The sequence below is a fragment of the Rhipicephalus sanguineus genome, chromosome 7 (genome assembly GCF_013339695.2).
Source record: "Rhipicephalus sanguineus isolate Rsan-2018 chromosome 7, BIME_Rsan_1.4, whole genome shotgun sequence".
Classification (NCBI taxonomy): domain Eukaryota; kingdom Metazoa; phylum Arthropoda; class Arachnida; order Ixodida; family Ixodidae; genus Rhipicephalus; species Rhipicephalus sanguineus.
In genome coordinates this window covers 160171512-160187562 of record NC_051182.1, presented here as the reverse complement: position 1 = coordinate 160187562, position 16051 = coordinate 160171512, and the positions used below count along the sequence as shown (strand labels likewise).

The window sequence follows — 16051 nt, the reverse complement described above, 5'->3', positions numbered from 1 at the left end:
GCCTTAAAGTTACATTACCTACTAATTTCGTAGGAATTATCTACATGACCTGTTCACTTCCGAGGCACCGCGTTTGCGTGTGCATGTGCAGTGTTAACAAAGGAACTAGCTAGTTTGTTTCAATCATCTTTTTTTTTATCTTGACCCGAAGGTCGCGGGATCGAATCCCGGTCGCGGCAGCCGAGATTATGGTGGGTGGAAGACGGGTGCACATGGGTTTATGGGGTTTAACGTCACAAAGCGACTCAGGCTACGAGACACGTCGAAACGTAGTGCTCCGGATGATTTCGACCACTTGGTGTTTTGAACGTGCACTGACATTACACGGCCCTCTAACGTTTCGCCTCCATCGAAATGCGACCGTCGCGTCCGGGATCGAAACCGCATCTTTTGGATCTTCCTATTGTCTACTTTATTCTATGCACTGTGTGCTAATATAGCTGCAAATAAATAAAATAAGTATCTTACACTTTTCTTATGTGCAGGTTGGCGTAAGCTTGGAACTGCCGGACCGTTTCTGCAGTAAGACCTTCAGAACAGCAAGAAAGAGAGCTGTGTACCAGGACAATTTTATTGTAGTCGATGGACTACGTTTGTGTAATCCTGTCTATGGATTTGACTGCGTCGTAGCCATCGATCCTAACGAGGAATCTTATGCCCTGAGACACAGACTTTGAAAAAGGCTACTTTATATGCACATGAACTACGGATAACGCTTCGGCAATGTTGTAACGTGCTGAGGAACATGCTGTAATGAATTTATCTCATATTTCATATCTACCGCTTGGTACAAGGTGTCACCAATTCAAAGTTGTCTGGGATGGTGAGATTGAACGCCTGAAGCATCTTTTTCTGATTCCTTTATATGCTAGACGCCTTCACATAATAGTCGTGTTAAGCGTTGCAAACTTGTAGCAAAACGGCCTGCTTAGACTTCAGCCACTGCTCAAGTCTCATGCAGCGCTTAGCGTGGAAACATCCATATGACCAGGTACACTAAAAAGAGTTACATATTCAGACCAAAATGTGCCGAATTTTATCATTTCGACCGTACTTCGTAGAGCAGATAGCGTTGCCCGCGTGACATCCTAAACAAATACACTAGTCTTTTTGAGTCTTGACGAACGTGATTTTGCGCACTCTTGTCATTCTTGTGACCACAGAAATTTCAGTGTACCTCAAGGACTGTATTTTATACAGGTGTGTATCTTTAAGTATGTGCTTCTGGCAACACCAAAATACTCTCAGTGCCTCGTGAATTCGACTACACTGGAACCCGTACAAATATATATCCTAAAAGCTGATCACCATTAATGGCGCATGCCTCTCTTTGCTCGTTGAAAGCAATCGAACTAGAGGAAATAAATCGAAGCGAGTCTACTGCCGTCCTTGGAGCCATCGTGCCACTCTGAACTTGTCACTTGTAAGCTATTCAACTGTATCGTCTGGTGACTGTGTGGTCTACTTGTGTTTTGCCTTTCGGTTTAGCCGTCTAGTATTGTCAACTGGCGTACGTGTGTGCGGCCTTGTTCTCATCCTATTTGTGTACAGCCCTACGATTTCGTCGTGTGCTATTGTTGGATGGTTGATGTGCCTGGTATCGTCTGGTATCGTCATTTCGTGTGTGTTTGCGGTGTAGTTGTGTACAGCCCTACAAATTCGTAACCTGCTATTGACGTATGCTGGTTCTGCAGTCTACTTGTGAATAGCCATACGGTTTATTCGTCTGGTATTGTCGTTTGCGTATGTGTGTACAGTCTACTTGTGTATAGTCTAACCGTTTAGTCGTCAGGTGTCGTCATCTGGTGTGTTTTCGGTCTACTTGTGCACAGCCTTATGGTTTAGTCGTCTGCTATTATCGTCTGGTGTGTGTACGCGGTCTACTTGTGTACAGCCTCACGAATTTCGTCTGTACTGTTGCCATCTGGTGCCTTCGTGACTTGTCTTAGACCTGTCTTTCGTGAGTCATGGGTTCCTCGAAGAAGTCGCGGACCAGCAAGAGCAGCAGCCGCCGGAAACGACGCGAGCGTCGCTTCGAGGAGGCCGCTGCCGGACCCGAAGAAGATCCCAAGGCTGTTCTGCAGAGCGAGCGACGCGCCCTCTTGTGGGCCACCCTGGCCGCCATGTTGGGCTTCTTCCTGTGGATCATCTGCATCGGCACCGAACAGTGGATAACCGTTGCGGCGCCCGAGTCCGGTCCCGTGTACGTGAACCGCACCAAGAGCTTCTTCTTCTACGCCAACATGGGTCTCTTCCGGATGTGCCGCACCTACTGCGCCGGCTATGGCCAATGGCAAGCCCGGAACCGAAGAGAGTGAGTGAATCAGAGTTGCCAACTTTGGGGATTCTCCTCTAAATTTAGCTGAAACTTCGCTGTGCTTAGTACATGCTGCTGCTATTAGGGAGATTCAGGTTAGGGTGCCTGTTGAGGGACGCAAGCCAACGGGAGTAGAAAAATAGTCACAGATTCGCCGCAAGGGCGAAGCAACGAATGCGGTAGCAACAGATTAGAATGTCATACGAAGAAAGACTAGAAGTTCCTTCCTTTAGTAAACACGGCCGCTGCAGCAAGCGAAGCGACCTTCTCGCAGCCTATGGTCTATATGCAAACACTGCGATAAAAGAGATAAGCGTGTGAGCACAGACGGCACCACCATGTTGGTCAAAGTACGGAGCCGAAGGCGGGCACTACGACGAAGGTCGCTCCGGCGAAAGACAGGTGGGGGGACGTCCTAAGCGTGCCCTTTGGCCCTTTGCGCCATCTCGCGGGTGATAGCGAACACGCCTCTGCCACGCTGAATCACCTCAGAGATGTCCGTACCACCAACGGTAAATGGCGTATATAAATAGCTCGCCGTTAGTACGCTTGGGGATGTATGTGTTGTGGCCGAGTGGCTAAACGCGTCGCGCCGCGGAGCGAGAGGTCGCAGGTTAGAATCGCCGGTCGCGCTTTTCAGAAAAGTTTTCTTCTGAACTATTTTTCTTTGTGAAATATATATGTTTAATTATATGGAACGGCACGGCGGCGCCGACGGCGCCGGAATATACCCGCCGAGAGCGTCCATATAATTGCTACCGCAATATGTAGAGAGCGCTAAGAGGCTACCATAGATTTTGCGTACTCCCACTCTTGGGTACACTAATAATGAACCCTGCACCCCACTGCATGTTTCCTAGAGGTATTTACTTCAAAGAGCTTATTCTTCCCTTCTTCGAATAATTTCAGGCTCCTGTGCCTTCTTCAGTGTCTTCCCGTCGGAAGAAGCTATCCGGCAAGACATGGAAATCGACCGCACAATTCTTGGTAGGTGATCCAACCTGGTCCTTTAACGACGATTAGTCCTACGTTTCGAGGCCGCTATGGCTCCGTTGTTCACATTGAAGTGGGTGCCAGAGGGCGCGACTATTCACGTGTTTGGTAGCCCAAAGTACGTATGTAGATCTCGGGGAGATTGCCCCGCATGCGGTTAATGTGTACAGATTCTAAAAACAGCCGTGTCGATAGGCGCTTCTCTGTCGCGATTATGCTCGCAGAATACCAATCGATGATGTGATTAATAGTCAAGTGATGATCAGAAGTTCGCGATAACAAGTTCGCGGCGGTAAAACGGAATCAGCTCGCACAGGATAGGGTAAACTGGAGGTCATTGGGAGAGGCCTTTGTCCTGTAGTGGACTAAAACAGCCTGAAAATGATGATGATGGCATAAGTCGACATGAACGTGATAGAGAGCGTACTCAAAGTAACTCGTCTCGGTCCTGCGGGCCCCACCCTCGCAGAGTACACCCGCTCCGAAGTGGCTTTCTGCACGCTCAGCCTGGTCATGCTGCTCATGGGAATCGGGTTCTCGGTGTACACCTTCAAGGAGCACCGCTACATGTTCAAGAGGCTCGCCGGGGGAGTGCACTTCATCAGCGGTAAGGCTATAATAATAATAATAATAATAATAATAATAATAATAATAATAATAATAATAATAATAATAATAATAATAATAATAATAATAATAATAATAATAATAAATCGAAGTTTCGCCGCAAGGCCGAAGCCGTGAATGCGATAGCAACAAATAATTGGAATGTAATACGAAGAAAGGCTAGCGGCGCACTCAATAAGAACTTGTTGCTAGGCTACATGGTGTGTGCTTGACGACGGACATCTTCATTTCAGCCACATATGAGAGACAGCAGGACAAGCGCTACTCACGACTGGTTTATTGCGATGGATTGCAATTAAATTTATAGCACGGTGATGCGCAGAGGAGTCGAGCGCATATCTAGACAAGACCACTCATCAAGCTACGGGCATGTTGCACACAAAAAAAAAAACCTGATCTCGCTCTCATAAAGGGATGACGTGTTTCTAACACAATCAATTCCTTGTTTTCTTTATATGGTACGCCTCCCGGAGCTTGTGGGCTGATTTATTCCGGCTTCTACCTAGAATCTTAGCATTGCGAAATATCGGCACGTGCATGCATTTTCTGCATTGGTCGGAGAGATGGGCACCGTCAACCTTCTTTAAATTTTGCGCATGCTCCCTTAACCGGTCATTAAGGCATTAAGGCCTGCAGGTCCAATGGACGACTTTCCGCAAATCAGCGGTTTGTCGTATACTACTTCTCTCACCAGGCGCGTAGGCAAGGGGCGGGGAGGGGGGGGGGGGGCAGGGTGTCCCCCCCCTTCGAAATTTGTCCAGCCTTCTATATTCCCAGGCAACTTTTTTTTTTGCCATGGAAAGACTCTCTTTGGAACAACTAGATCTTGCCCCCCCCCCCCCCCCCCCCCCGAAAAAAAAAAATCCTGGCTACGTGCCTGTCTCTCATACACCGCATAAAAGGCGAGGCATGCTTCTTTGCGCATCCTCCCCTGCCGCCTCTGTTGAGGAGCTGGGAGTTCCGGGGAAAAGACCCGAAGTTCTACCATGCGTACACAAGGTTTCTCGTAACCTGAAAAAGGTTGCCATCGGCATGGGGTTCCACTGGTTTTTTCGGCTCCAAGCGAGCTCGCACAGCTTTGTCCTATAGCTCAACAACGAAGGGCGCAACCCTCGACACCCTCATGTTTTACGCCCGTGTTTCACTTCATTTTGTGCTTCTTCGACTACACGAGCGGAGATAACAGCGTGTAGCCGAAAAGCGCGAAATCCGGATAGGCTCAACGCTTAGTGCCGACATTGTCCGCATGTTTTGTGAAGAAATCTGCAGCGAGGGGGAGATAGCGCCTGCAGGAAGGCTAGTGAAGGCAGGAAAGAAACCATGGTCTCTCGTCTTTGAACTCGAAGTGGTTTCATGGCCCTTTAGAAAACACACCATGTGTTTTGCGAATGTTTCTTGACCTACGTGCTCCCAGTGTTTCAAGGTCACAAACGGCGGGCGCGTACCAGCGTGACAAAGCGATTCTGGACAGGAAAGTAGCTAGACGAGAGCGTTAAACGAAATGCACGCAAGATAGATGATTATCGTTCGGGAAAAAGGCCAAGCTCGAAAGACTGCAAAAAAAAAAAAAATCTTTAGAGTGAGTGCTCTAGTTGATGCATCGCTACCACAAGACCCATTCCTTGAGTTGCCACGCTGCAATGCACGGATTGTTTTCTATTTCGCTGCCGCACGCAGAAAAAAAAAAGAAAAGAAATGACGAAGAACTGGCACTCGTCCAGTGCACGTGGCTGCCCTCGAATGATGCCAGGCCGCGTTTGCTCAGAAACAACGGTGTAGCCCGGAGGCATTGACAAATACTCCGCGTAGCGAGCATGGCACTTTTGGACGGCGATTTCGGGCTGCTCCATGTGGGGAGAAGAGCGAACGAGATTGTGTATTGCTTTCTTTTTTATCTATTGTCTAGTTTGTGAACAAAGAGAGTTCTGAGCGCCAGGAAGAGAAGACGTAGGTATTTCGATAGGAACTGACCTCTGCTGCTCGAAGGACTCGATACTCCAGCCGGAGTGCAGGAAGCGAAATTGACTGTCTCTCCAGCTAGCGCTTAAGAGAGTACAGGTGGTTCGCGATGATAGGGTTATAAGTAAACACAGAGCGGCAGCAACGGTCTTCATGAGTGTCGATTTAATGCTTAGGCATAGTTAGGTTACTTCCCCGGAAAATCTGTCAGTCTGCCGGTCTTTCTGTAACGTAGCGCCTTCCCCAAATTAATACATAGGGCTGCTTAAGAAAAACATGGAAACGATAATAGTACGGAAGAAGGTACGACGCTGGGCTAGTTGGTGTTGCATAGTTTGAAGTGAACGACAGCGCGTAAAACAAAACGAAGGGAGCACGAACGACACCAGCGCTGACTAACAACTTTCCTCTTTATTACACCAATACAGTATATAGAAAAAAAAAAGCAGCCTGCCCCGCATGCGCGGTACCACACAATCATATCTACACAAAGATGGTGGAAGCATCTTTTTAGTCGTGATTACCAGCTCTCTAATCGAAAAGCCTAAGGAGCGCCTTCCAGGTACCTGATTCCTCTTTTCCTTAGCGATACAGCTGCCACGCTGACAGACAGACAGACAGACAATGAACTTTATTTGATCCTGAGGAGCTTTCGCGGGAACCCCTATCGGGGACCCGCGGAAGCCGCTGGCCGCGTCCAAGTCGGGGCTGGGACACCGTGATGTTCCGCCCTTTCTTGGGCCCTTTGGATTGCCTGGATTTGTGCCTGGAGCGATGGGCTCCGGAGTGCCTCTTCCCAGTCGGCTTCGCTGGATAGAGGGCCGTTAGGTAACGCGGGGCATCGCCAAAGCATGTGCGCTAAGGAACAATAACTCTCATTACAGTCCGGACAGCTTGAGTCAACGTCTGTGGAGATACGACTGAGAAAGCCGCGCGAGGGGAACGAGCCCGTCTGGAGCATTCTAAGTGTAATTGACTGAGACCTATCTAATTTCGGGTGAGGAAGAGGATAGGCCCTTCTACTAAGCCGATAGTGAGAGGTGACTTCATGAAACGTAAGAAGTGGATCGTTATGCTGGATTTCATCCTGACCCCATAAAGCATCCATGCCGCCGCGGCGCGTTAGATCTCGCGCACGGTCATGGGCAAGCTCGTTGAGGTTTGGTACGTCCTGATGAACGTCCGCACCCATATGGGCGGGAAACCAAGAGATGAAGTGAGTGCCAGGGTCTGTTCTTTTTTCTAGAATGGAGGCAGCCTCTCGCGCTAGGTTACCCGATTCAAAAGCTTTGATGGCCGCTCGTGAGTCTGTGAACACGTTGGTGCGCGAGCGGTCGGTCATGGCCAGGGCTATGGCGACCTGTTCTGCAACTGCGCTCGTAGCTAACCTGACCGAGGCTGAGGAGCGTAATTCCCCGTTGCCGTCAATGACTGCCAGCGCGAATGTTGCCGTACTGAGCCGCATCGACAAAGACAGTCGATTCTCGGCGGCGTTCTGTCCGTGCTCGGGCTTTTCGCCTCCCTACATTGTATTGCGGATGCATATTCCGAGGGCTGACCACAAAGGTTTCCCGGACCTCCCTGGATAAGGTGATTTCCCGTTCAGCAAGCATTCTGGGAGCCATGCCAGCCTCGTCTAGGATGCGTTTCCCTGCCCTAGTTGACGACAGCCTGACCACCTGGGCGGTGACCTGCGCTTCGATCACTTCATCAATGTCGTTGTGCATGCCGAGTTGTCTTAATTTGTCAGAGCATGTGGTTACTGGTAACCCCAGTACCTTTTTGATGCTTTTACGGATGAGAGTGTTTAGCTTATTTTTTTCCGTTCTAGTCCAGTTAAGGGCCGATGCTACATAATTAATGTGGCTCATTAGGAAGGCATGATGGATCCGAAGTAGGTTGGCTTCACCTAGTCCCTTTCTGCGTCCTGATACTCTAGCAACAAGTCTCAGCATGCTTTCGGTTTTGGCCGTGATGTGCGTGAGGGTTTTGGCGTTACATCCTCTCGCGTCAATCAGTAGTCCTAGGATTCTAATTGAATCTACTCGTGGAATGCGCTGTCCATTTCTTGCAAAAAGGGCGATGGTAATTTGATCCAGGTGTGGAAGTCTCCTAACGCCTTGCCTGGCCGGCCTGTACAGTAACAGTTCTGATTTCTTTGGAGAGAGTTGGAGGCCTGTGCCTTCTAGGTAGGACTCCGTTTCGTCTAGGGCTGATTGCAGCGCGTTTTCTACTTCTGCGAGTGATCCTCCCGGGCACCAGATCGTGATATCGTCCGCGTAAAGCGAGTGGCCTATATTGGGCAGGGATCTGAGCCTCTCCGATAAGCCCTTCATGACTATATTGAATAACAAGGGGGAGATGACCGCGCCTTGGGGAGTGCCTGTGGCTCCTAAGGCGAATTCATCTGACTTGTGTTGGGCGATCCTTATGGTAGCCGTTCCATTCATCAGGAATGATCTAACAAAGGCCTGAAACTTCGCTCCCAGACCTAGGTTGGCCGTGGCCTGCAAGACAAAGCGATGGGATACGGTGTCAAAGGCCTTGGTGAGGTCAAGGGCTAATATCCCCCTAACATCCCGAGTGGTGTTATCGAAAATGTGCTTCTTAAGAAGTAGCATTACATCTTGTGTGGAAAGGCCGGGCCTGAAACCGATCATGTTGTGTGGGAATAGTTCCTTGCGTTCTATGTAGTTTGAGATCCTATTGAAAATAGCATGCTCCGCTACCTTGCCTACACAAGAGGTTAGTGATATCGGCCTTAGGTTGTCAAGATTTAAAGGCTTACCCGGTTTCGGAATAAGCACAATCGAGGCCGCTTTCCACTCTACCGGGACGCTTCCACTCTCCCAAGTCTTGTTGACCTCTTTCGTTAGCATCTCAATTGATCTATCATCCAGGTTCCTTAACAGTCTGTTTGAGATGCCGTCCGGTCCTGAGGCTGACCTACTATTTTTTGTGAATGGCGAATGCTTACTCAATCATGCGCACGCCTTCCTGTCGATGCCTGCTCAAAACACTACATGCGCGAAAGTCTGGTGAGCACCCACACGCTGCACAGTGTCAAGAGCCGAATTGCTCCCCTGCTTCTGGCGAAGACTGTTCTCGTGTTCGCGGAGACGCGTGTTGATGCATCGACCGGTCTGGCCGGTGTACGTTTTAAAGACGATAGTCTTTCTTGGGGAACTTAAACGCAGAAATTTTGGTCTGTCTTTCTGTTTGTCGGCACGTCCCTCGATTCAGCCACTCGGCCAAAGTTGAACCACTTGCCCAAGGGCCAGCCGTCTTGAACTGGTACGGCTGTTCATACTTGTGAACGTTGTCGATCAAAAAGTAAATATCATGCATATCTGAGGTGCAACATCACTAGGTAAGTATTAGGTGGCATGTTCCTTTAATAGAAAATGCATACATACGTAATTTTAAGGACCCTAGTTTCTTAAGCTGCGCTGAAAAATGCATAAGAATGGAAGCTTGAGCGAGTTGGTATGCGTTCATCTTTGTTGAAACAGCGCTCACTAGACGACGACGAAGTAAAGAAGGCACAGGACAGGCGCTGCCTGTCCTGTGCCTTCTTTTACTTCGTCGTCGTCTAGTGAGCGCTGTTTCAACAAAGCTGAAAATGCGACTGCGCTGAAATTTGCCTTCCTCCGTGCCCTTCCGCACGAGCTCATTGTTGTGTTTCGGTTTCGGTTCTGTATTGCACTGTACGAATGCCATGGGTTGGTGTTGAAAAACTTTAGTTTGAGAAGGCCAAGAAGGTGAAAAAAAAAAATATTTAAAAAATGAAAAAGCAGCGTTGTGGGCGGCCTTCAGGCTGCCGGTTGTGGGCGCCGCTCTGGCGTTCCTGTTTTACCCAGGCGACGTGTAAATAAAAGAGTGTGTGGAGAGTACTCGTTGAGTGCGGACGTTTCTCTGCAAAGGTTTTCGCCTGCTGCTGCGCCGGGACTACCAGCACGCAACACAGCACTCATGTTTCCCGACGTATTGCCAGATGGCGTCCATATCTCATACAGCGCCTCTTCTATCGTCTTTACACGACATTTGCAGCGAAGCACGCAGATACGCAGCCAATTTTTTCTGCAGGACAACGGAACCTCGCACGCGGCACCCCCAGTACACTTCACAAACTGATGCGCGTGTTTCGTGCTGCACAGCGCCTTTTTGGGCCCTTCCCTATTTACAAGTCTCCAGATTCGGCGTGCCGAAAACGCGACAGGTATACTCCTACGCGCGTTGCAACCTTCTTGATCCCATGAGATACGCCGTGTACGTATGGGATGACACTTGTTTTGGTCCAGTCACGTGGATCCCGCGTGGGTTGCATTAACTTCAGGAAGGAGTTCAACAGCGCCTCCGCAACTTCTTTTAAAAGCATGGTGGGGAAGCCAGCGTCGGTTTAGTATTATTTGAGTGTTGAAACTCGAGTCAATCATGTGATGGCATGATCTTGATAGGGCGTTCTTGAGGGCAGCGCCCTATCAAGAACGCCCTGTCAAGATCATGTCATCACATGATTGACTCGAGTTTCAACACTCAAATAAGAAGACGAACCGACGCTAGATTCCCCACCATGCTTTTAAGCAATTCTAATTGCGCAACGAGTCTGTGGTTTAATGCTTCCCACCCACTGCAATGTGATCAGCCATAATTGTTCATCGTCATCAGCCGCATGCCGCATCAACAAAGGGCACACACCTTACAGTTGTGCAGCGGGTACCTCGCTTATCCGCAGAGAGACGAATAATGGCGCAGTGGGCGCTGTTCTACTTCGCAAAAAATATAATCTATGGCATAGTGGATACCTTGCATGTGTACTCGTATAAGTTGCCCCAAGAGAGTTTAGAACGGGCCTGTGGCAATATGCAAAGAATGTTACATTGCTACGACTGCGGATAGCCAAAACTTCAAACACAGTTGGCGTTGCCCCAACACGAAGCTGCGCTCAGAATGCGCATTAGGCAGTATCGTAATCGTGGGCGAATTTTTTTTTCTTCTGCAGCCGGCGTGATGATGGTGGTGATGGAGGTGGAGAACAACTCGGCCACCTACGAGGAGCGCTACCTCTCGTCCCGGCTGCCCAAGGGTTGCCGCTGGAGTTTCGGCTTCTCCTACTACTTCGCCTGGATCACCTTCAGCATGTACGTCATCATCGGCCTCACCTTCATGGTGTGCTCGCGCAAACGAAAGGGCCTCACCGGAGTGGACGACGAACCGCAGATCATCGGCCGATGACCACAAATGCCACATCGATACTTGAATCTGTGCGGAAGAGCGATGCTTTGATGGAAGCCTTCTGCACGCAGTCCAGAATCTCCAAATGGTGTTGCTATCGACCTCGCGTCTGGGAGAGCTGATCGAGGAGGATCTGGCCGGTGAAGATGGACGCCGTGCTGGTTTATCGTCGTGTTCGACACCCTGCATGTTTGGAAGGTTCAAAGTTCGAATCTCTGCGTACATCGGAGATCGAGCTATCGGTGACCCTGAGAGGTGTGGTGGCTGCTGAGGTCTAGAAGAAGGGCCGATCGTCATGCAGCTTCTTTATGCTACAATGCTTTCGTCTTTCTCGTGGACAATATCTTTTCTCGTTAATTTCGTTTCGCACGCTATACCAAGTCACAAGGGAATATCTATTTAATGTTTGCGTACAACGCCTGAAGTATGATGAACATTCAATGAAGCCATAGCGCTGAAAACACAGGGACCAAGGAGGAGGACAGGACGTGCGCATGTCCCGTCTTCTTCCTTGCTGCCTGTCTTTTCGGCGTTATGGCTTCATTGAATGTACCGAACCAACTAGCTCGAAAGTCTGTACTCTCGAAGAACGAAATCCGCCTTTTTCGCTTTTCAGTGCTGCCCTCTGCCATTTTGGTAGGGGCCGGGCAACCGTGGTGCTATTGGGTGCTATTCTGGACACTGTCAAATTCCGCCATATTGTCAAATTTCGTAATGGCGGTATTTTAAGCCAATCACAGAGGCCGTAGCAGCCCTTTGGGCCAATCAGAGTTGACCAATGGCGGAATTTGGCAACATAGCGGAAGTTGACAATGTCCAGAATAGCACTACGGTATTGCCAGAACGAAAAGCCTTCGAGATAAGGAGGCATTTCGCGACTTTTCCGCTAGGACAAGCATGCATACGCCGTGACATCGTGAAAAAGGCGGATTGTACACACGAGCGCTTGCCGAAGAGTGAGATTGTTTAGATTTAGAAAACTGTGAACTGCTTCTGGACCCGGAAGATGCGTCCCATCAAGTCGCATATCACAGCTGTCGTGCAGTCTGTGCTTTGGTTGTAGCATGAATAAACGCAAGTTGCTGCGCTCAGACTTGCAGCGATGTGCTGTAAGTAATGCTGACGTCAACGTACGGTTATTCAGCGAGCCATGCATATGCCTCTCTCCTTGTGACTTGGGAAATCCCGTAATTTTTAATTCGCCATACGGCCAGCTCTGATTGGAGAACGGGGACTGCTATGGACTCCCCTGTTGTGAAAAGGTGTCCACATTTGAGAATTAGACAAGATGCTGGAATCTGGCAACGTCAAGTCAGATGAGGAGATGCCGGATATGTCCACATCTCTGGTCCTTCCGCCACCTTGCGGGATTCCGCAGAACTGGTTTGCATGTCCGCATCTCACACTTGGGCAAGTGTAAGCGCGTTTCTTTTTATATAACCTTGGCGGTTATATGCCATAAAATAAAGAAACTCTGAATAAATGCGTTTATACCACGCCGTGATTCTTGTTAAGATACTTCCGTCCGATAATGCGGTCATCATCAATCCGTCGTCATCAACATCATCAGCAGCACACGCACACACACACACACACACACACACACACACACACACACACACACACACACACACACACACACACACACACACACACACACACACACACACACACACACACACACACACACACACACACACACGTCATTTCTCAATATCTTTCGACAGAAAATGGAGCGAACACTTTTGTGGAATGATGATGATTGTGCAATTCAAAAGAATGCGCGATTTTTGCAGCGTCAGTTTTCATTGTGCACGAGTTCTCTTTTTTCTGCCTTTTTTGGCTCAGGCGGGTTTCTATGCTCTTTGTTCATACGAACCAAAGGCTGAAGTATCACAGTCACCGTCAGACAGTATCTTTCTTTAGCCATGCTTTTTCGAAGCTTTCATGCGAATCTTCTGGAAGTGGTCTTCGTGTACGAGCCTGTTGCTGTGGTGTCAACAACAGCACTCTCGTAGTGTTATGAATGTGTTTTTAGACGCCATCGATGCCGAAGAGACAAGATGTTTCGCGGATCATAGAACAGGTGGGTAAGTAAAAAAAAAATGTTGGTACGAAAGTAAAAGGCAGGGCGATGGCTTTAAAGCTGACCTGGAGATGTGAATTTGACGGGGCTCGCCGAAGAACTTGATGCAGTCGGTCCTTTTTTTTTTCTTCGAATAAAGGGACTTGTTGCTTGCGAAGCAAGACCGGATCATTACGCAAGGATCAAGAGGTCTGCTATTTTTTTAGTCTTTTACACCTGTCGCGAACCCGCTGTTTCATTATTTACGTCGGTGCAAGGACACCCCCATACAGCCCTCCCGGCTTATTAGGAAAACAGCTCACGTCCTGAAGCCATGGCCGGGTGCACGAAAAAAACGAGAAAGAAAACTCACCTGCGCCGGTGTTGGAACCGTGAAGCTCCCGGTGCTTGCGACCTAGGCCGTGACAGTTTGCAGTGCAGTTCGCCTGTGTTTCGGTTTCCATGGCGACCTGTCGCTCTTGCTCGAATCCAGGGTAGTGGTACTTTTGCCAAAGCCCTCTTTTGCATAAAGCGTGTCACTTGCACCCCAGGTATCTGCCATGGGAAGCACGTGCTCTCAGTCAAATATCCAGTTTACGCAGGCAAATTTTCTGGCACTTTGCAGGCGCGCTGTTAGAGGAAGCCAGGGTGTTACGTGGAACGTACGGGTTAATTAGACAGCACTATTCAAGCAAAGCTTGTAACTCTCAGATTTCGGCGGCAGCGCCGTACGCAAAAGACCCGGCGCCGGCGAGCGTACAGATAAGCGGCCCTCCAAGGTGCGCCGGTCACGTGCGTATTTGTACGCGTCGTTTTCCAATAAACGATGCTCTCTTGATCGTGGGATTGTCGGCCACCACCGCTTCTGATATTGCAATCTGATCTTTTATCGAGGCCACTGTCATTTCACGTTGCCAGATTTTGTTGTTGCCTAGATATGAACGCGTGACCGTAGTTGTTACATATAGCAACTGATGTGTCGCGCTGCTGAGCACGTGGATGAAGGTCCGATGCCCGGCATGGAGGAAGGAAACAGTTAGGAGGGAGGATTGCGCAATGCGATGGAAAGAAATTTAGTACGTCAGGCGTACTACGTAGTACGTCAGGCGTTCCCGATAGGGCAACGGGCTACTGAATCTATCTATCTATCTATCTATCATCTATCTATCTATCTATCTATCTATCTATCTATCTATCTATCTATCTATCTATCTATCTATCTATCTATCTATCTATCTATCTATCTATCTATCTATCTATCTATCTATCTATCTATCTATCTATCTATCTATCTATCTATCTATCTATCTATCTATCTATCTATCTATCTATCTATCTATCTATCTATCTATCTATCTATCTATCTATCTATCTATCTATCTATCTATCTATCTATCTATCTATCTATCTATCTATCTATCTATCTATCTATCTATCTGCAGCTTTAGACAGGAAACGGAGGAAAGGAGAAGAGGAACGACGGCTTACATAGCACGAGTATCCGGTTTGCTACCCTGCACCGGAGTGGGAAAGGAGGAAAGAGACAGCACAGCATTTGTGCAAGAGAGCATTTGTCCAAGGCAGGACAGCATTCGTGCTCAGCACTTGAGCTGCGAAATGAGAGCACTGGAGGCAGAGGTTTTTTTGTACTTCTTTTTTTCATGTTTTCTTTATAAATAAAACAATACATCAGTCAGTCAGTGAAAGAAGGGTGTTCATCCAAGTCCCCATGAACAACAAACATGCTTTAAACCTTGCTCTGTGGTAATAAACGTCTTGAGTAGCGTCACCGATTTGGCACAACTTCACCGGACTTATGTGAACGCACGGAGCGCTGCAGACAGGAATGCGTCACGACACTGCTGTTGCACTCTAAATGCCTGAAAACCAGCCTCTGACCAGCTGCAAGAATGAAAGCTTTGTAAAAACAATGGCGGTTTCAGAAAGAAATAAAGAAGGTAGGTAAGTGAAATTGGAGATGCATTTAGGGAAGCCATCGAGCGGTGTCCGTTCATCAATGATTTCGAGAAAAAAAATGAAATGAGGCAAATAAGAGAGACATTTAAAGTACCTGTAAACTGTTTTTTTTTTCTAGATAGATTTTTTTTCGTCTTCCGGGAAGCCGTGACAGTTTGGGCTCTATCTGTTAGCTTGGAGGATCGTGATTCACAAACTATTCTTTACAGCTTGGAAGCAGGCGTAAAAAATATAAAACAATGTGAACGCATGCACATTCTCACGTGAACACCAGGCACACATAACAAACACACGCTCTCAGGCACTAACAAGTAAGCCTCCTGTTCTTGAGAAGTGTTCTAACTCACCATTGGAGTTCTTTTATTAAATTTTTTTTTGTTTGTTTCCTTATAATCTGCGACCGCCCCCAAACACAGCACGGCCATCTCAGCTGCATCCCATGCAATAATCTGAACATCTCGCACATGAAGAGCAACAATAAGAAACGAAAGGCAAGCGACCATTGCTTCTAATACATGTACGATCTTTTTCTTGTGTTTTATTTATTGAAATGTGCCCCTCGAGTATGAGGGATTAAGCGACCTTTAGCTGTTCCATTTAGATGTGTTGTTGACGTAATTAAGACTATTAAAGAAAACAGAGTGATTCAGCAGTCACCAGTGTCGTCTGGCTTCCTGTCTGCTTCCGCGGTGTTCAGTGAACATTTTTTTGAAATTCTTACAAGATGCGTGACGTCACTTTACTGTCCGAAACATGGCAGCGTCAAAATGCATTGCTCTAGTTTGAGTGCACCACACTAGTAGAGTCGGGATTCGGCGAATATTGCCGAGACCTGTTTGATCAATGTCTGTGGCAGTCGAGCGGGCAAAGATTAACGC

The 16051-nt window shown here is 48.2% G+C and overlaps 1 pseudogene; it reads left to right on the top strand.

The window, feature by feature from the left end:
- Positions 1 to 12714, top strand: part of LOC119400417 (uncharacterized) — an 89030-nt pseudogene extending 76316 nt beyond the window's left edge.
- Positions 12715 to 16051: the final 3337 nt, after the last annotated feature.